General features: G+C 38.8%; 1 long non-coding RNA gene across 2 annotated transcripts in view; it reads right to left on the bottom strand.

Annotated features, from left to right (window-relative positions):
- LOC138805777 (uncharacterized) overlaps positions 1–11,021 on the bottom strand; it is a 152,571-nt gene extending 141,550 nt beyond the window's left edge. For both annotated transcript variants that reach the window (XR_011365644.1, XR_011365643.1), the window contains exon 1: positions 10,940–11,021. This is a non-coding gene — a long non-coding RNA (uncharacterized lncRNA). The remainder of the gene's footprint in view (positions 1–10,939) is intronic.
- Positions 11,022–20,719: the final 9,698 nt, after the last annotated feature.

Below are 20,719 nucleotides of genomic sequence, written 5' to 3'. Positions count from 1 at the left end.
TCGGCTTATCTCACTTAACACGATTTGCTCTAGGTCCATCCATTTCCCTGCAAATGACATATTATTCTTTCTAATGGCTTTGTAAAGTTCCATGTATAGGAACCACATTTTTGCTATCCACTCATTTATTGCAAGGCTGTTTCCATGACTCTCTAGTTGGATTTTGTAGGTTATTTTGGAAATGGAGGCTCATGGGCTTTTCTGCCATAGCATATATAGTTTACCTTTTTAAAAAAATAATAGTTTGCCCTTTTTTTTCTTTTTGGTCAGTCATGGGGCTTGAATTCTGGGCCTGGGTGCTGTCCCTCAGCTCTTCACCTCAAGGCTAGTGCTCTACCACTTGAGCCACAGTGCTACTTCCGGTTTTCTGAGCAGTTTATTGGAGATAAGAGTCTCATGGACTTTCCTGCCTAGGATGGCTTTGAACAGCAATTCCCAGATCAAAGGCTCCTGAGTAGCTAGGATTACAGGTGTGAGTCACCAGTGCCCAGATAGTTTACCTTTTTAAGCAACAAAATAATAAGCTCAAATAATGATGTGCTCTTCTTAACATAAGGAATTTATTCATTTACATGGAGTTGTATATTATCTCCATTCTCAATCATTTGGGAGCTGCTTCATCATAAAAAGTATTTATAGCTAAGTTAAACTAGATCAGATTAATTGATTAAATCAAAATTCTGTGATGCTAATTAAAACATTGCAGATTAAACATTGTAATTATATGAGCAATTGTACTTAATGGAATATTTCTATGAATCAGCATCAGAATATTGCATAATACACCTGAAAACAGCTCTACCAAATACCTGATGTATTGCACAGCACACCTTGCACTGAGACCTGCTAAGACATCTGAATAATGCACATGGAAATAAAATAGCTTGAAGATCTTCAAAGGCAGATCTTAATTAACCCCTTGATTCTAAACCCCTTACCCTGTTTCTGCATTTATGAATTCTAGGGCTATGTATCCTCTTTTCCCAGGGAATGTCATAAGGGGTGGAAGTCACTTCCCAGCACACCTATCCATGTTACCCCAGCCTGAGCTAGGTGAAGCAGGTCCATCAAAATACATCTCAAGTTGCTATATAGCATGTGGATGCTATAATTAGTCTTATAATTTAGTTATGAGTTGAACTAAAAGGCTAAATTTCTTACCTATGCATAAACACCAAAAAGTATCCTCTATGTTTTAAATTGACTCAAAAGTAAATGCTTCCAGGCACCAATGACTCACACCTGTAATCCTTCCTACTCAGGAGGCTGAGATCTGAGGATCACAGCTCAAAATCAGCCTAGGCAGGAAAGTCCATGAATCTCTTATCTACAATTAACCAGAGGTAGAGCTGTAGCTCAAGTGGTAGAGTGCTAGCCTTGAGAAAAAGAAAAAGTAAATTTAAAAAGCTCAGGGACAATGCCCAGGTTCTGGGTTCAAGTCCCAGGCCTGGCACAAAATAAAAATAAAAATAAACGCCTTCCTTCTTGGGAATTCAAAGCTAACAGCCCCTTCACAAAAGTGAGTTGGCACAAAGGCATGTATACTCTAGAAGAAATAACTTATAACAACCAAATGTTTGTCAGATCAGTTATCGCTATAGCTTTAATGTGTTCCCCAAAAGTTTATTTCATCCCCAAATTCATATGTTAAAAGTGGAAGTAGGGCTTCAGGAAGGTAACAGGAATTTGCACAGGTGTAGAGTGAGGAGTCTTCACCATGGCTTTAGTGGATTTACAAGAAGGAAAAGAGCTCAGTTCCTCTTCCCTCCAAAAAGAAGGAAGAGAGATCAGAGTTAGCAGACTTGCTCTGCTTCACCATATAATGCTGTCCCCCATTGGGTACAGGAAGAATGCCTTTACCAGCTGTATCTGGACTTCCTAACTTCAAAACTGTGAGCTAAGTAATCCTTTATTATTTATAAATTGCCCTTTCTCTGGTTTTCAGTTATAGCTCAAGAAAACAGACCAAGACAGCTATTGAATTCCTATTATAATTATATTTTGGTCAGTGGCATAAATGGCTACTGTCCTAGATAGAATTCTTCAGTAATTTAGGGTAATATTCAGTATTCTAAGAGGTACTATCTGATGCTTGCTAAGCAGAAATTGTTTTGCAGGATATCTTTCTAACCAGCTGCTTATCTCAAGCAATATTGGACTGAAATACCGTGCAAAGTTTGCACATACAGGAGCAGCAATGTGAATAGATGGTTTAAAAAAATGAGTATTTCAGTTGGCACTACTGGCTCAAGCCTGTATTCCTAGCTACTCAGGAGGCTGAGATCTGAGGATCAGTCAGCATAGGCAGGAAAGTCCCTGAGACTCTTACCTGTAACTAACCACCAAGAAACTAGAAGTAGAGCTGTGTCTCAAAGTGGTAGAACACTAGCCTTGAGCAGAAAAGCTCAGAAACAGTGCCCAGATCCTGAGTGCAAACCCCACAACTGACAAAAAAAAAAAAAAAGAAAAGAAAGAATATTTGAAGGGCTGGGAAGGTAGCTCAGCGGTAGAGTGCATGCCTTGCAAGCATGAGGCCCTGGGTTCGATTTCTCAGCACCACATAAACAGAAAAAGCCGGAAGTGGTGCTGTGGCTCCATTGGTAGAGCGCTAGCCTTGAGCTGAAGAGCTGAGGGACAGTGCCCAGGCCCAGAGTTCAGGCCCCATGAGCGGCAAAAAAAAAAAAAAAAAAAGAATATTTGAAGTATCACTGCACTTGTCACAAGTTATCATGAGACACAGAACACTGAGCTAACCAGGAGCATCCAAAACCCAACCAATTATTTACCTTAATATAGTTGTAATTCTTAGTAGAATTTATTCCAAAGAATTCTTTCTAAACTGAGAATTTGTAATCAAAATGTTCTTTTGAAACTCAGAAACGTAAAACTAGCATCTATCTTTTAAAACACTTAGCAGTCTATAAATCTCAAACTGCTTTAATATCAAATACTCTGAATCACTATCAACATTTCTACCACAGATCTTAGAGCAATCTGTATTTTGTTTGTTTTGTTAGTACTGTGATTTAAACTCAGAGCTGCTACAGCTCTACCAATTGAGTCACATCTCCACCTCCTTGTTTTGTTTTGGTTATTTTTCAGATAAAGTCTTGCATTTTGCCTGGACCAGCCTCAGGCTATGATCCTTTTTTCTACCTCTGGCCTCTCACAAAGCTGGGATCACAAGTACACACCATTACACTGGCGTATTAATTAAGATACAGTTTCACTAACTTTTTCTCTGGGCTGAATATGAACCTCAATATTTCCTCCTCTCAGCTTCCTAAATAGCTGGAATTACAGTGTGCATTACATGATTACAGATGTGATTGAAGATTTAAACAGGTAAAAAGAAATATCTGTAATGGATCTGAGACATACATTGTCCATACCAAACAAAAATTCCTAAAATTTCCAAACACACAGGCAGGATGCAGGTACAAAAAGCAAATCTTTGTACTGGAGGAAGATTATTAATCTAATCAAAGCATGCTGAGGTCTTCTTATATACAAATGATCATTAGGATTTTATTATGGCCACTTTTCTCATACTCAAGCTATCTGGTTTGACTAATTAGGAAATTTAATTTTTTTCTATCAACAACTGTTAATAAAGTATATGAACTAGAGAGGGGGAAAACCAGGTTTCTCTATCTCCTCTTAACAGTAGGAGAAAATCATTTAAATGAAGGTTTTAATGGGAGGAAAGCTTCCTCTTTTGGATTTTCTCCTTAAAAGCCTAAATTAACTAGACTCAAATAATTATTGGATTCACTTACACTCTATCTATGACAAACCATCTATCTGCCAGTTAAAAATCCATGTCCCAAGAGAATTTGTGCCACGGATTCAACAAACATTTGTTAGACAACTGCTATAAAGAATGATTCTTGTTTAACTCTCTGTTGGATAGGGCACAGATAGCTTCAACATACCACAGTGTGAAAGAATTGTAAACCTCTGCACTGATTGCTCTTTCTAGCAGGAAACTGTTGCTTAACGACAACAAGGAAGAATTGCTAATGACTTAGGATGTAAGTATGCCTTACACTGTCATATTACTTGCCTGCCACTGCTTCTCAGGTATGCAAGCTTGTCCTCATCCTAGACTGCAGCTGTTTGGTGTTTTCCTGCTTTTCTGCTACTAGACAGGGATGTGCAGTTTTCCAGTCCCTTGATGACAGGGCATAAGACCACTGACTTTATTGCTCAGGTTTGTTTACAGGTCATTTCTGGACCTGAATCTTGCCCATGCCTTCAAGTCTACAAATAAGGAATGTTAGAGTTGGGCACAGTGGCTCAAGCCTGTAATCCTAGGGGGCAGAGATCAGGAGATTGAAGTCTGAGGGCATTCCAGGCTAAAAAAAAAAAAAGTTTATGAGACTCCATCTCATTGGCTGGGTGCAGTAGTGCACACCTGTTATTCCAGCTCCAAGGAAAGTACAAAGGCTGGGTGGAGTGGCGTGTGCCTGTCATCCCCACCGACATGGAGAAGCACTAGTTGGAGGATCATAGACTGGCACAAAGAGAGACCCTACCTGAAAAATAGCCAATTCAGAAAGGGAATGAAGGTGTAATTAAAATGATATAGTGCCTGCCTAGCAATTAGAGGCCCTGAGTTCAATCCTCAGTACTACAGAAAAGGAAAAAAAGAAGACTTGGCCTGAAGATATCATATTGGCCTGTTAAATGTGAAGCCCTGAAATCAAACCTCGGTAAAATAAAAATAGAAGAAAAATAAATCTCCCTTACTTTGGCAATAACCCACAGTCATGCCCTGAATGTATTTCTAAATTTTGAAATCATTTATATTTTGTGCACACACAGCAACATGCATGCAAACTTGCATATTTTACCCTTTAAGTTTTCCTTTGATATGACCTGCTTTAGGTGAAACTGGCCACAAAAGAGGCCAGATTAAATTATATCACCATGTAGCAGATACAGATGGTTTTAGAAATATAAAGGTTGCTTTGCTTTTTCCTCAGAAACATAAGAGGAGCCAAGATGTGTAACATATTACTCTTCATTTTCTGTCTTACTCTCTATGTAGGAGTCTCTGCAGCTGCTCTCTCAGAAGATACCTAACCTAAATAACTATTCTTAAACATGAAAGAAGACTCTGGGAACATTCATTTAGCAAAGATCTATGGTTCATGCATTCGTACTCAAAGAATTTCAACAATGGATCTTGTGATAATGATACTTGGAAAGTGATTTAATTCTTTTAAAAGTACTTCTTTTTTGTAAAAGTACATTAGACATTTTAATAATTTAACAATATCCCAGGAATTTAGATAATAATTTGGTAATACAGAATGCTACCTGCACAGAAGCTTTGCTCAATAATTACTTGCTGATTGACTAATTGCTATATAATTATTTATAAAAATTGAAGCATAGACTACTTAAGTGGCTTGATTGTAGTTTCTTCTCTCCATCAGTGGTAAAACTGAAGATATATTTCAAGTCCTTAGACTTTTTAAAGACATATTATTGAAATTTCAGCACAAAAAGGTGATATAGTATAATGAACACCAACACCTAGTCTGAACAATTACTAACATTGTATTTTGCTAAATTTATTTCAACTTTCCTCCTTAAACTTTTTTTTATTGTAGCATTTTTAAAGTTCAAGATCATCTTAACTAGTGATTGGGCACAGTGGCATCCACCTGTTGTCCAAGCTACAAAGGAAACAAAAATTGGAAGCAAAAGTTGGAGGATTGTAGTCCAGGCTCATTTGGAGAATAACAAAATGAGACTAGTGGGCTCTGGTGGCTCATGCCTGTAACCCTAGCTACTCAGGAGGCTGAGATTCAAGGATTGCAGTTCAAAGCCACCCTAGGCAGGGATTAGCCACCAAAGAAAAAAGCTGAAAGTGAAGCTGTGGCTCAAGTGATAAAGAGCTAACATTGAACAAAAGGCTCAGGGACAGTGCCCAGGCCCCAAGTTCAAGCCCAAGACACACACACACACACACACACACACACACACACACACACACACACACACACACACACACACACAAGTGAGGTCCTATCTCAAAAATAACCAATGTAAAAAAGGGGGTAGAGGTGTGGTTCTACAAGCATTCAGTCCTCAGTACTCCTGACAAACAAAAAGAGTCCAGGGCACAATCAAAAAGAAGGGAAAACTGAATAAACTCTCTGGCTTCACTTGGCTCTAGTTACTTGTTTTTATTACTAATATCAGGGGTCACCTAGTAAAGTGTCATATTCTACCATTACCTTGGCTATCAGTCACACTTCTGAAATATCACACCAATGATTTCCTGAGTTGTTTTTCACAAGCTTAGTGGTAGCTCAAACCATTTTGAACCAGTGACCCTCACTCAGGTCTATGCAAGTATCCATGAGGGACCATTTGGCATGAGAAGCCAAAACCACCTTCAGAGCACACCGGGGTCACTATTTTTTCACCACCCATCCTAGGTGAAACCATTAAGTGTTTATACATGTGTAAACCACTGGTTACTTCTCTCTTCCTTCACTCTAATCTCCTTTCCCCATTCCTTAGGCTACTCTATTTCTTTACCTCATAAGTACTCCTAAACCCTATCCTCCAGCAGGCAGATTTGAGATTTGAGGTTCCCATCTTCTCATGTTTGGCTGCTTCATCAATAAACTCTTTCTCCTTTGCATAAGTTCTGATTTTAATGAATGGCTACTTGCGTGGTACACAAAATAAGCCTGGTGCCAGGCCTCCTAAGATGGTAGTGTGCATTGTGCTAATTGTCAGGGAGAATTATCCTCTCCACTTCTGCAGCACCCAATGGAAAATGAGCTGAATTTCTGCTCTAAATCCCTAGACATGCTGAATGAGATTTTTACCATGGGTAAGACCTTGGTGGAACAGAGAGAGCTTCCACAACGAACATGACCAACCCCTAGGTGAAGTTTTCCATGATGATGGCCTCCTCCAACATAGCCCTTTGAGATGATGAAATTTGCACAGATAGATGTATTTGCAACCCTTTCTAAAACTCTAGGGACCACATCCAGTATGGAGCCTGTGTTGAGCAAAACTCCACTGGCATTTTCTCAAAAAGAAAGCCTTAGAATTGTGATGTGGAGATCAAGATTTCGTTTTATTGCCCTTCCTGAATGCAGCAGACATGATGCTGGAGTTATAGTCTTGTGTGCACTGCCCCTAACTAAAGGTCTTGTGAGATGCAAAGTGGGGAGAGATGTAGAATAATGCAAGTCAGTAGACCAATAAATAGAAAAACAAACAAAACAATAATCTTTATGACAAAAATGTACATTTTTCAGTTTCAGTTTTACTTCAGAATATTTAAGTATTTTCCAAGTATATGAATAACGAGCAAATTCCCCTTTTCCCTTCCTTCAATACTACTAGATTCCTAAGAAAAAAATGGGAGCCAACCCTACTCTTGAGTACCCCCAAAATCCTGAGGTTCTGAAAGTTGAGTGTATACCTAATTTTCTGTGGAAACAGTGGCCATGAATAAAATGTAAAGCAAATTCCTGAGTGTCTTATCTTATTAAATACTTATTTTGCATATAATTTGACACAAGGTCTCTGAAACCACTATTTTACATGTTTAACAAATTTTTAATCCTATTCTAACTTTAATAGAATAGAAATAATTTTGTACATTCATTAAAAGGCAATCATTCACTGCAGAGGGAAATAACTTACCTATCAAATGTCCATAAAGTCTAGAACCATAGGCGAGTGCATAATAAATGATTTATTGATATTGCATTACAATACATGATGTTTGATGTGTTTTCCCTCATTAGCAATGCATAGTTTAATGTGCCAGGCAGAATGGCAATGAATAAGATACATTAACAGCATTGCTAGCCATCCCCACACATGAATCCATAATGAATTGCTTCAGATCAGTAGTTCTCAGATATGATCTCTAAAATCAGCAGGATCAATGATGCCTAAGAATGTTAAAAATTCAGATTTGGGGACTTATCCCAGCCTGACTGAATCAAAAAATCTGGCTAACAATCTATGTTTTAACAAAGCTCTGCAGATGATTCTGATGTAAGCTAACATTTGAGAACCACAGGCTCACTAGCAGGCAGTGAAGTAAGGGGAAAACACCTTCTTAGCCTGTCCCACTTTTGCTAGACATAGCAAATAAAAGACTCTCAACTAAGTCTGAATTATGTGCTTGACAATTATGTGCTTGACAGTTGGGGCATATATGTCCCACTGATGCAAGAGATATATTAAGTATTCCATGCATACATACGTTAAAGTATTTGTTGTTTATTTGATACCAAATTTAACCTTAATTCCTCTGTCCTCTTTTTTTTCTGGCATCCTTACCCTGTACCTAAGGGTGAAGCGATCTGGCCAGAGCACAGCACATTCCACAGGGATTTGCCATCCAAATCAATTTTAGAAATTATCATTCTTCTGGTCCTTCCCCACTGCGGGGGGGGGGGGTGGGTCATCTAGAGGTGTTTTCAAGCTGACCTTCCTCCCCCACCAGATAAACACACTAATTGAAGGTCGGCTAAGGTGAATAAACAAGAGCAGATCACCTCAATTTTCAAACTCTGTGTGGGCAGAAACACTGAGTGTCAGCTACCCACAAAAACTAATGAGATGTATACAAATCTCATGAGCTATCTTTAATTTGTGAAATGTGCAGCTTTTCTCCTCTGTTCAAAGAGTTTTATTTTAGGCACACTACTTATTTGTAATAAACAAACTACTGTGGATAAAATGTGGATAAAGAATGATTTTATATTCCTCAGCAGAGCTGTATGGTAATGGTAGGCTCTGGTCTCTCACTAACCCTTTGCCAATCAGAAAACTTCAATCCAACAATTTCAAAATCTAAATCTTTGCTGAGCTATGCTGACATGGTCATGTCATTTTTTTGAAACTGTTATCCACCCTGATTTATCACTTTAAATATGTGTAAAATGATTAGAGTTTAAATATACAGTCCAGTGAGTCTTGACAAGCAAATATAATCACTCCCAAGGTGACCTTGATCAAGATGCTTTGCACTGTACTCATAAGCTGGCACACTGAATTGAAACCCCTTTGTACAACTACTTAAAGATAATTTTAGAAATAAAGTTACTTATAACATAAGAAAGATGTAGAGCACATAAGATGTAGAGCACATGACTCACTGTAAAAGGATCGCCATGTTGTTTCCTAACAATAACTCTTTCTATAGGCAGCTGTGGTTCTGATTTTTCCCAGCAGAGACAGTTTGCCTGATCTAGAATTTCATGCAAACAAAACAGCTTTCATTTTTTTTTAACACATTCAAATTTTATTTTGCTTTTGCAGTAGGGGATTTAAGCTATTTTTTTTCTTCTAAAAATCACACATGAAGCCCTGAATATAATACCCCATCTCCCACCCTGGTGGACAAAGGGGGTACTTGATATAATTCCGGCCTGAGAGGAGGCCTTAGAACCTAAGGGCTACACAGGAAATCCCTGGAATGACTCCTCAGATAAAATGCCTAGTCATTTAAGCCTGAGAGTCCTGGAAGGGTCACCTGAGAGAAGCTATGCCTGGAGGAATGCCTCCAGGACTTTGGCATGCTCCTTATGTGGCTGTGGTAGAACACTCATCCTATTGTCTCTGGTACTCTAGTAGCTGAGACCACACTACTCCTGTTCAAAAAGTTGTAATGGAGACAGATTTTTTTTCTTCATACCAGGACCTTTAGTGAGGGAAAGAGCTCCCCAATCTTCATGTTGGGGAAAGAGGGAGTGCAGACTGGACCATAATGGTACATCCTAAAGACAGAGAAATGGATACACCACTATTTCAGCTAATGTAAGTTAAGCATTCACTCTGTTATTTAATGTTTTAATGCTTTGTGAAGTACTCCCCCGAGTCGCATCCAATTATCATTTGAGTGGTCTACCATCCAGATGGAACATGAAATTCAAAATGCTAGCAGTATAGAATCTAGTATTATCCTATATGGAAAAAAAAAAGTCCTGTGAAATTCCTTTCGCCATGTTCTAGAAGAGCCCAGAGACAAAAGGTCATACAAATCCAAATGGCTATATTACCATTGTAAGTTATATAGGAACATACAAATGTTATATCATTTGAGACAAATTTAGGAAAATTCATACAATGAATAAAATGCAGAGCTGGAAGCACAGCTCAAGCAGTACAGTGTCTGCCTAACAATTGCAAATCCCAGAATAGAGAGAGATGATGAGAAAAGAGAGATAGAGACAGAGGGACAGGCAGAGAGAAAGACAGACAGACAGACAGACAGACGGGGGGGAGCAGAGAAGAAAGAGAGAGAAAGAAGGAAAGAACTTCACTCCCCCTAAGTCATTCTCTGACTTCCAGAGTGTAAGTCAAGCTTTCATGTAAATGTTTCTATTAAGACTCCAGAGTCATTCTGGTTCATGTTAAGTGTAGTCCATTCCTATGAGGCCATGAGGAATGCATTTTAGGAGAAACTTTGTAATATTCTCATTCATAGAAGTGTTCTTGTTTCATGTTGTTAGAGCCTGGGTTCTGAGCAGGCACTCACTCAAGAGTTTAAGGAATAAAAACAGGAGTTTAGTAAGGATCAACACTTGTAAAGGTAAGGGGTGGCACAAGCAAGCAACTGAACTTCAGTGCAGAGAGTCCCCAACGGGGTGGCTGGTTAGATGTCTGGGTCTCTGTATCTCTATTTAAAGGCTGCTTTAGGCAACGTGAACTCGGGCCTTTGGCTGGATCTGAAGGAGTCTGTGTATGGTACACTTTGGACATCAACTCCATCTTGAAGGTAAACGTAAGTATCTGTTTTCAACTATTTAACTATCTACCACAACTATCCTCCCCCTACTATCTTCAGAAATAGAGATAGATAGACACAGATTTTTCTCTAACCTCCAAAGCAACAGGCTCTTATCATAGAATGAGTGCTACCTAATATATTTTCTCTCACCTTCTTCATCTGGTTTACCGCTTCCCTTCTTCAGGTATCATCCTTAGAAAGGCCTTCCCTCACTTATTCCTTTACAATGTTCATTTCAACTCTGCTTGCAAATTTGTTTAGTGCTGCAATCCCCAGTTTGCACACCCTTTACGAGAAACAGGACAAAAGTCCAACTGGATTACATTGTATCTTCAGCCTTGAGCCGTGCGCAAGCACAAAGTACATATTCCATCTATATTTGATGAGTTGACTCAGTACACTTAAGGTTTTAATGTGGACTCCCCTCAGTGTTAGAGTACCTGCCTAGCAAGCACAAAGTCCTATGTTCAAACCTCAGAACTTACTATTTGGGCTCTCTTAGAAGCTAACCATCAAGCAAGAATTTGAATGCAAGCATCTTAGCTGAGATGTAATTCCAGAAACACTGGAAGGAACATGGGACGTAAACTATGGAAGGAAAGTGAGTCACTTATTACCCACAACCACTGTGGACAGTCTGGGTATAATTCTGTTGGGAAAAATCAGAGAACCAGAATTGCGTGTGTGTCCATCCAAGAAATGAAGGACAGTATATTATATGACCTCATTTATATAAATGAGCCAATTCATACAGACAAAGAATATGGGATGGGAAGGAGGAGTTGGAGTAACTAACTGGTATAAGCTTCCTTTTGGAAGGATAGAAATGAACAGTAATGACTATATAACATTATGAATGTACTTTTTAATCCCATGGGATTACATGCTTAAATATAGGTGAAGCTTAAATGAATTATATCCCAATCAAACAAATCGAAAAAAGAGGAATGAAGGATTTGGGATATTTATACACCAGTTCTATTCATGAATCAAGGCTATAAGGGAGGGTGTGTTCATTTCCAAGTCATTTCCAGCCTATGCTACGCACAGGTGTATGAGGCTCCAGAGACTATAGCAAAGCTTTTAGCAAAGATGCAAATACCAGCAGTTTGTTGTTTGAAGATGGGATGAGAAAGAGAAAGAGCAGAGAGAGAGAGAGAGAGAGAGAGAGAGAGAGAGAGAGAGAGAGAGAGAGAGAGAGAGAGAGAGAGAGAGAGAGAGGCCTGCCTCATACACTTAAAGTTGGGGCATTGTATAGGGAAAGAGTATTACCTCAACAATGCCCAGCTCCAAGAACTTAATGTTCTAAACTTATCCAAACAGATCAATACATGGGTGACACATCTAGGGAACCCAATTATTTCAGCTGTAACCCCAAATCAAGAGAAAGCTGTGAACAGAGAAAAATAAACAGTGCTGTATGTAGAAAGTGCAACAGTGATAGATTGAGCAATGGTTCTCACCCTATAAATCTATCATCTTCCAATGAGACAATGTGGAGATGGTTCCTTTTATGGTAAAAAAGTGATTATGCAAGTGCTATTAGATGAAGGGTCTTGAGGTGGGGAGATTGCTCTGGATTATCAAGGTGGACCAGTGAAATGAAAAGAATCTTTACAAGTACAAGAAAGAAGAATCAGAGACAGAAGGAGATTTCAGCAAGGAAGCTGAGGCTGGAGTGACATTGTGGAGGTGGAAGAAAAGAATATAAGCTGAGCAGTAGCTAAAGAAAACAAAGACTCAGATCCACCCTCTCCCTCTCGGGGCACCCAGAAGAAACGAACCCTGGGAAATCTTGACTTCAGTCCAGTGAAAGTGATTGCAAACTTCCAACCTTCACAACTGTAGAGCAAATTTGTGTTTTAAGACACTAGGATGTGGTGTCATTCTTTACATCGAAAACAGGAAACAAGCGACTGTCTGAGGGCACTTTGCCAGGCTTAAAAAATAATTATTATCTCTTCCATCCCAAAATACATTGCAAAATTTGGAAGGCATTGAAAATCACATAAAGAAAACATCGTGCATTGGCTGTTTTTCACCTTTTAAAATACCATATTACATTTCATATGTGTCTTTGTAAGACTGTTTTAGAATAAAATAGAATTTGCAATAGAGTGTGTACATGTTCAATTTAGCAAATTGAATGTCACACACATTTACCTTTCAGACTTAGATTGATAAATTAAGTCATGCCAAGTAAAATGTCTCACTAGAATAACATATGAAAAAAATGGATAAATGCCCAGAAAATGTTTACAATACTAAAAGTACTGAGGAATTTGGTAAATTAAATGGAAATAGTCCTACAATACGTCAGTAAATACCTGAGCATGTGCAATGTAGGTTGAGGGAAGAAGGCTGCCAGACATCAATGTATGTGTGAGGTCACTGAAGGTAAGCATAAAGTAACTAGAAATGGTAGTAAAATCTTCGCAAAATATGAGAGGGATGGATGTGGTAGAACACGCTTCAATCCCAGCTACTCAGAAGGTGTACATACCTAGCAAGCAAGAAATCCTGAGTTAAATCCCTGACCGCTATACCACCAAAAAATAAAAACTAGTGGGGCACCAGCTCATGCCTGTAATCCTAGCTACTCAGGAGGCTGAGATCTGAGGATCTCAATTCGAAGTCAGCCCAGACAATATATCTCCAATTATGTACCAGAAAAGCCAGAAGTGGGTTTGTGGCTCAAGTGGCAGAGTATTAGCCTTAAGCATAAAAGTTCTGAGACAGGGCCCAGGCCCTGAATTCAAGCCTAGGAACCAGCATAAATAGATTAATTAATTAATCAGTAGCCTTATGACCACCACACCAATTGTGCCAGATTCTCAATTTTTCCTCTCTCATGTCTCAGGGCTTTTGTAACTGCTTTCCCTTGGAAATGAGTCCTTTTTTAAAATATATATTTTTTATTGTAACGATACAGTACAAAGGGGTTACAGTTACATGAGTAAGGTAATGAGCATATTTCCTATAGGTCATTGTTACCCCCTCCTTTGTTTATTTTCCTACCATCCCTTCCTTCCTCTCCTCCCCAATTTCTCCCTCCCCTCCCCCACCCAAGCTGTAAAAGTTTGTTTTCAACGTAGTGTCTTGTACATCTCATTGTTACAATGGGTCAGCCTATATCTTTATTTAAGCATTTTGTTATTTCCCTTCCCTTCCCCAAATTAGAAAAATGTATATACAAGATGCAGGGCACCAGAATCAAATACAGTGACAAGGGTTATACCATGGGGGAAGAACATACAGGAAAAAAATCACACAGTGCATTATAAGTACATTAAAACAACAACAACAAAGATAAAACCTCTTGTGTCCCTATCTTGGGGTTCATTTCACTTAGCATCATCTTATATGGTCATATGTGCATAGCTCCCCTATGACCCAGCAATCCCACTTTTGTGCATTTACCCAAACGATCACAAACAAGGCCATACTAAAGCTACCAGCACAACTATGTTTATTGCAGCATCATCATTGCTGAGATATGGAACCAACCAAGATGCCCCTCAGTAGATGACTGGATCAAGAAAATGTGATATATAGAAATGTTCAACATCCCTAGCCATAAAAGAAATGCAAATCAAAACAACATTGAGATATCACCTCACTCCAGTTAGAACAGCAAAAATCAAGAACTCTAACAACAGATGCTGGAGGGGATGTGGACACAATGGAACCTTACTTCATTGTTGGTGGGAATGTAAACTTGTTCAACCACTTTGGAAAGCAGTATGGAGGTTCCTCAAAAGACTTCACATAGATCTCCCCTATGATCCAGCAATCCCACTTTTGGGCATTTACCCAAATGTTTACAAACAAGACCACACTAAAGCTACCAGCACAACTATGTTTATTGCAGCATTATTTACCATAGCTAAGATATGGAACCAACCCAGATGCCCCTCAGTAGATGAATGGATCAAGAAAATGTGGTATATATACACAATGGAATTCTATGCCTCCATCAGAAAGAATGACATTTCCCCATTTGTTAGGAAATGGAAAGGTTTGGAAAAAATTATATTAAGTGAAGTAAGCCAGGCCCAAAGAAGCATAGGTCCCATGGTTTCCCTTATTTGCAATATCTAGTATAGGTATGAGTCAAGCGGAAAAGGTCAGATAATGTGATGTTAGGAAAATGAACCCTTAAATATGTATTTTAATGCTTTCGTTTCTTTCATGCATGTGTTTCTAACGCATTTACAAGATTATTTCTTTGTTGCTTTGTATGTCCCTCCCCCACAGTGTAACCCCCGCTTTCATTATATTTGATGTCAGTATAACATGTGGAGGCGATGGGGACAAACAAGTCGTTTAAGGATTCAGGTGGACCTGTTGCAACAATGAGAAGTACAAAATGTCATGTCAAAACCAGCTTTACAATGTCGGTGTGGGGGGGGGAGGGGGGTATAATTGGGTGGGGGGAGGGGGGTAAAATTGGGTGGGGGGAGGGGGAGGCGGGGAAGGGAAGTGAAGGGTAAACAAAGGAGGAGGCTGCAATGCTTGGTAAGAAAAGTATGCATTATCCTGCCCATGTAATTGTAGCCCCTCTGTACAGTATGTTCCCAAATAAAATAAAATACAATTAAAAAAAAAAAAAAAGAAAATGTGATATATATATATATATATATATATATATGGAGGTATAGAATTCCATTTTACATATATAATATGTTATATTATACATTATATAATATATAATACATACAATATAATTATATATAATAGCTATTATCTATTATCTATATTAGTATACATTAGTATATATTGTATTATATATTAATATATGCTTATATATTAATATATAATATATAATATTAATATATTAATGTGTATTATATATTAATATATAATATTAATATATATTTACATATTAATATAATATTAATATACTAATATGTGCTTATATATTTAGATATTGTATATATATATTATATTACATACATTATATATATATAAAATGGAATTCTATACCTCCATCAGAAAGAATGACACTGCCCCATTTGTTAGGAAATGGAAAGACTTGGGAAAAAAACATATAAAGTGAAGTAAGCCAGGCCCAAAGAAACATAGGTCCCATGGTTTCCTTTATGTCTGAAATGAGTCCTTCTTGTCATCAAGTATTCTTTCCCATCAGGCTACATATCTTTTCAGTAAAGTGTCTGCTAAAAGAGGTAATAATGCATTTGGGAATCTGAGCATCCATGTGCCACATTCTTCCCAGTCATGCCAAGAACCCAAAGCCCTAACTGCTGTTTACTATGGCCAATTTCAGCCTCTGGAGCCAAACTTACACTTTTTTCACTATTCGACCAGTGATCTCTGACCCAGGAGTCTCGTGTCTTCCACCAGCATATATGAAACATCTCCAGGCTACCTAGTTAGCTAAAAAGCAGGATAAAATCCCAGATTCTCACAGACCTTCACAGTCCCCCATTTCTGACAGGATTTGTGGCTTTTCCTCTCCACAATCAATACCATATTTTCTCAGGTAAGTTTTGTTATTATAGCAGAGCATGGGCCTGGCAAATAGGAGGTGACCAGTAAAATAAATGTTTGTCAAGCAAATAAGATTATTTTTAGTTCAGTGAAGGTCTCTGTTCTCATAGCTGCTTCATTTTCTTCTAACTAAAACTGGACCCATTTTAATGGACCAAACAATGTGAAACTATCCTTTCATTGTGAGAGATGCTCCTGAAATGACAAATGCTCTGAAAACCCTAGGGAATCTGAAAGTGACAGTATTAAGTTCTTTTAGTCTGGCCTGTGTCAATTAAATTCAGGCAGCATAATCCTATTAACAATTCCTAGACTTAAAAAAATTCATTTAAAAGTACTCCTTCTGCAGTCCAGGGAACTGCTTCTTGTCCATAAGGGTTGAAGGTGAAGACTACATTTTGAGATTATTTTTTTGAATAAGATATCTTCCTGAATTTCATCAGCTGAAAAGGGGGGAAATATCCCATTAGTTATTGAATTCTTTTCCCATTGATTTTATCACAGGCTTGCAGCCAGGAGGCATAGCATTCATAAGCTGAAAAAAATAAGTGAATAAAAAGGATCTCATTTGAATATGAGATTATACTGCGAAATGGAGAAAAAGCAAAGCAGCAAACAGAAACAACTATTAGAAAGCCCCAGAAGTGAAGATACTACAAAACAGCAGAGCACTTTCATGTGGAGGATCCCAAGTGAGCTACCAAGATGGAAGTCAGAATTACCCCACTAATGAGGCTACTCAGAAAAACACATGCTCCTTCCTGTCCAAATGGGAGGAGAAATAATATTTTGCTCAAATCAAAATGAGCCGAACAGTTGTATTTAATAACTGAAACCAAAGTCTCTAATGGGTGAAATCAGATTTATATTGATAAAAATAAACACATGTTATTTGTCAGATATTACAGCCAGGGCTGAGTGAATATTTGCTCGCTAAATGGAAGTCAATGATCCAGTCCCTTTTACCTTGCTAATCGGGTGAGCTACAAGACCACATTAAGGTGACAGCAACACCAGCTTATTTTCCAAGCAGTCCCAGGAACCTCATATTCAAGCTCCAAGGCGTGGGCAGTGCAGAGAGTGGAAAAGGCAGTCAGACGTTTTGCCTTCACATCCTGCACCTTTTATTCAGTCTTAATCTTGTTCTGAACTTGAAAATGGGAAACAGGCCCCATGTGAGTGCATCATTAATCAAGGCAATGGAAGTAAAGTGGAGATAAAACTACTTCTAATATTGGCAGAAAATACTGCACTGCCCGGATTGAGCTCCAAACCAGAGTGGTTGGTCTATATAGTGGGACTTTAAGAAGAGATTAGATAATCTCCCATGAACTTCATTCAAGTGTATAGGCTTCTTCTGTTAGTGACCGAGCAAAAATTAACAAGGCGTGGTTGGCCCTTACTTTGGCCACTGCCAATGGCACACCTCTCTGCCCACCTGCTTTTGTCACTGCAAAGCCAGACCAGCATGGCCTCTTATATATTGAAGACTCAATTGCAACTCTCCACCAGCACCTTCCTTAGCAGTCACAGAAATCATGTTGAGCCACTATTCTTGGACAATTAAATCATTTATTTAGGGAAACTCTGGTTTCAGAAGTGGATGGTGGAGGTAGGAGGATAGTGTAAAAACAAAAACAACTGGGGGAAAAGGGAAGAAAACTTCAGTCTCAACGCCTCTCCCCCCCCACCCCCCCAGTGTACCTTCCCCCTCCTGAAAAGCAGGCTCTTATGTTCTGACTCACAACTCCTTTCACTGCATTGGGTTCTTTTCCGTGTCTCTGTAGGGAATATGGCTACAGTTCTAGATTGTCACCGATGTATGTTTTGATATGTGTTACAAACTGATCTAGTGCATGAATATCAATGAAATTATCTCCTATGTCATCCTGGTTAGGTGGGTACTAAGATGAGGATACCTGACTAAAACAGCAGCAGAGGCATCCCAAGAAAAGCTGGAGCTTAATTTATACATTAGAAGGAAAATTTGTGACCCAATCACTCAAGTTCGTGCCTGGGTCCACAAAATTGTACGTCTGGGTTATCCTAAGAGTTTCCTTTCCATGTTTCCCCCCAAATTGGGTTAATAACAAGTGAAAGTTAATTTTATTTTCTCATTTGTAGTAAGGAAAATAATAGGGCTCAAAAATGGAATTACTACTAGGAACTGGTGGCTCATGTCTGTAATCCTAGCTACTCAGGAGGCTGAGATCTGAGGATCGTGATTCAAAGCCAGACCCAGCAGGAAAGTCCATGAGACTCTTATCTCCAATAAACTGCTCAGAAAACTGGAAGTAGCACTGTGGCTCAAGTGGTAGAGTGCTCACCTTGAGCTGAAGAGCTCAGGGACAGCACCGAAGCCCAGAGTTCAAGCCCCATGGCCGACAAAAAAATAAAAGTAATTACTCAGTGACTGCCTGAGTAGGATTTTGTGATCTTTTCAAGTATCTCCCACCCTAGGATAGAGAGGGGTAGGAGCAGGGGACTTACTAAACTCCCAAGGCTGGTAACTAATTTAGTATCACTAACCTATAGGTGAAATCCCAGATTTAGCCTTTAAGACTTGTGAGGGTTTCACCAAAACTACAAGTAAACCTTTTAAAAAAAAAACTGCATGTAGGGCTGGGAAGGTGGCTCTGTGGTAGAACGCTTGCCTTGCATGCATGAGGACCTGGGTTTGATTCCTCAGCACCCCATAAGCAAGAAAGAAAAAAGCCAGAAGTGGCACTGTGGTTCAAGTGGTAGAGTACTAGCCTTGAGCTGAATAGCTGAGGGACAGTGCCCAGGCCCAGAGTTCAGGCCCCACGACCAGACCCAAAAAACAAAAAACCTGCATCTAAAAGGAATGCAGTATGAAACACAATAAGTTAATAAACTGGTCACCTGCTCTATTAAGGCAATATCCACTTTCCCCAAGTTTTTTGTAGAATAAGAATATTCTAAAGATACCATTAGTACTGACTAATTTATTTTTAAATTTTATTATCTTTAACAAAGCAGTTTATGAATTTGAACAGTGTCACTATCACCATTCTCACTCCCCTTTGACCCACCCCTACCCTTACTTTTCTTACCATGAGTTTGCTTTCTCTCTCCTTTCCCCTTTCTATTCATCTACCCTTCTCCTCTTGACTAATTTATAATTACTTTTATTTGTTTATGTATTTGCTTATTTATTTACTTATTTTGCCAGTCCTGGAGCTTGAAATAGAGGCCTAGGCACTGGCCTTGAACTCTTTTTGCTCAGTGTTAGCACTTTACCACTTGCAACAAGTTTTACTTCTGGCTTTTTGGCAGTTAATTGGAGATAAGAGTCTCATGGACTTTTCCTGCCCTAGCTGGCTTTAAATTGCAATCCTCAGATCTTAGCCTCTTGAGTAGCTAGGATTACAGGTGTGAACCACCACTGCACAGCTCTTTAATTACCATTTTTAAACTCATTTACCACGAGCCATATTTCTCCTATAATACTAGATAACTTTTATCCCTCTCTTATTTCTGCTAATGGCACCCATGTTCTTCTGTCCAGTCAAGTATAAAATGTCAGATCCATCTTTGACTCTTTTTCATAATGCCCCTTTCCTCCTGTCATCACTTGCCAAATCCCACTTTCCCTCAATAAATTGGGCTCTCAGCTTCCTTTCTTTTAAAAACCTGCTTCTACTCCTAGGTTATGGCCTTATGTAATCTCCCAGCTCCCAAACTCCCCTCTCTTCCATGCTCTCTGCACACAGCAGTTTGTTTAATCTGCTCATATCATCCCTTTACTTAAGATCTACCTGTTGAAAAAATTCTTCCCGTGGCCACAGTAACATTCTTCCCCTGGTAGGGCACAGCACTTGGTTGTTACACCTTGCATACTTAGCAAACATTCCATAACCTTTTCTATCAATAGGTAGAATTCACTGATGTCGTCATTCAAACAAATTCTGGCAAATAGAATGTTGATCTGAGCAATTGTGTACTATTATGTAGAGTATAACTTGGTACAACTCAGAGATTAGAGACTTAGAGTAACATCAAGTCTATGTCCAGAGAATGATGTAGTGCTTATTGGAACTTATGAGAACATCACCTCTGAGTATTCATGAGTGCACTATCTGGGAGGAATAGCTCAACTCCAGCAGAAACACAGGGTTGAAGGTCAACTGAGTGAAAAAGTGTGGTAACAAGGAAAGCTTTTATAGACACTCTGACACCAAAACTGCACTGTCCTATTGATTGTGCTGTACTTGCTACTGGCTGGTGTAATGTTTCCAGACTTTTCATCCTTTCCATTGTCCTGCCAAATGTCATGTACTAGAATCAACACTTACTGATGGGAACATATTCTGAGATATGTATCACTAGGAGTTTTTGCTTATTGGGCCAATACGCTAGAGTATAAACACACAAATTAAGATGGATATAATGTCACTA

The sequence above is a fragment of the Dipodomys merriami genome, unplaced genomic scaffold, assembly GCF_024711535.1.
Source record: "Dipodomys merriami isolate MVZ:Mamm:240054 unplaced genomic scaffold, mDipMer1.0.p SCAF_4, whole genome shotgun sequence".
In the NCBI taxonomy this organism is placed as follows: domain Eukaryota; kingdom Metazoa; phylum Chordata; class Mammalia; order Rodentia; family Heteromyidae; genus Dipodomys; species Dipodomys merriami.
Note: the sequence above shows the minus strand (reverse complement) of the source record. Positions and strands in the feature narration are given on the sequence as shown.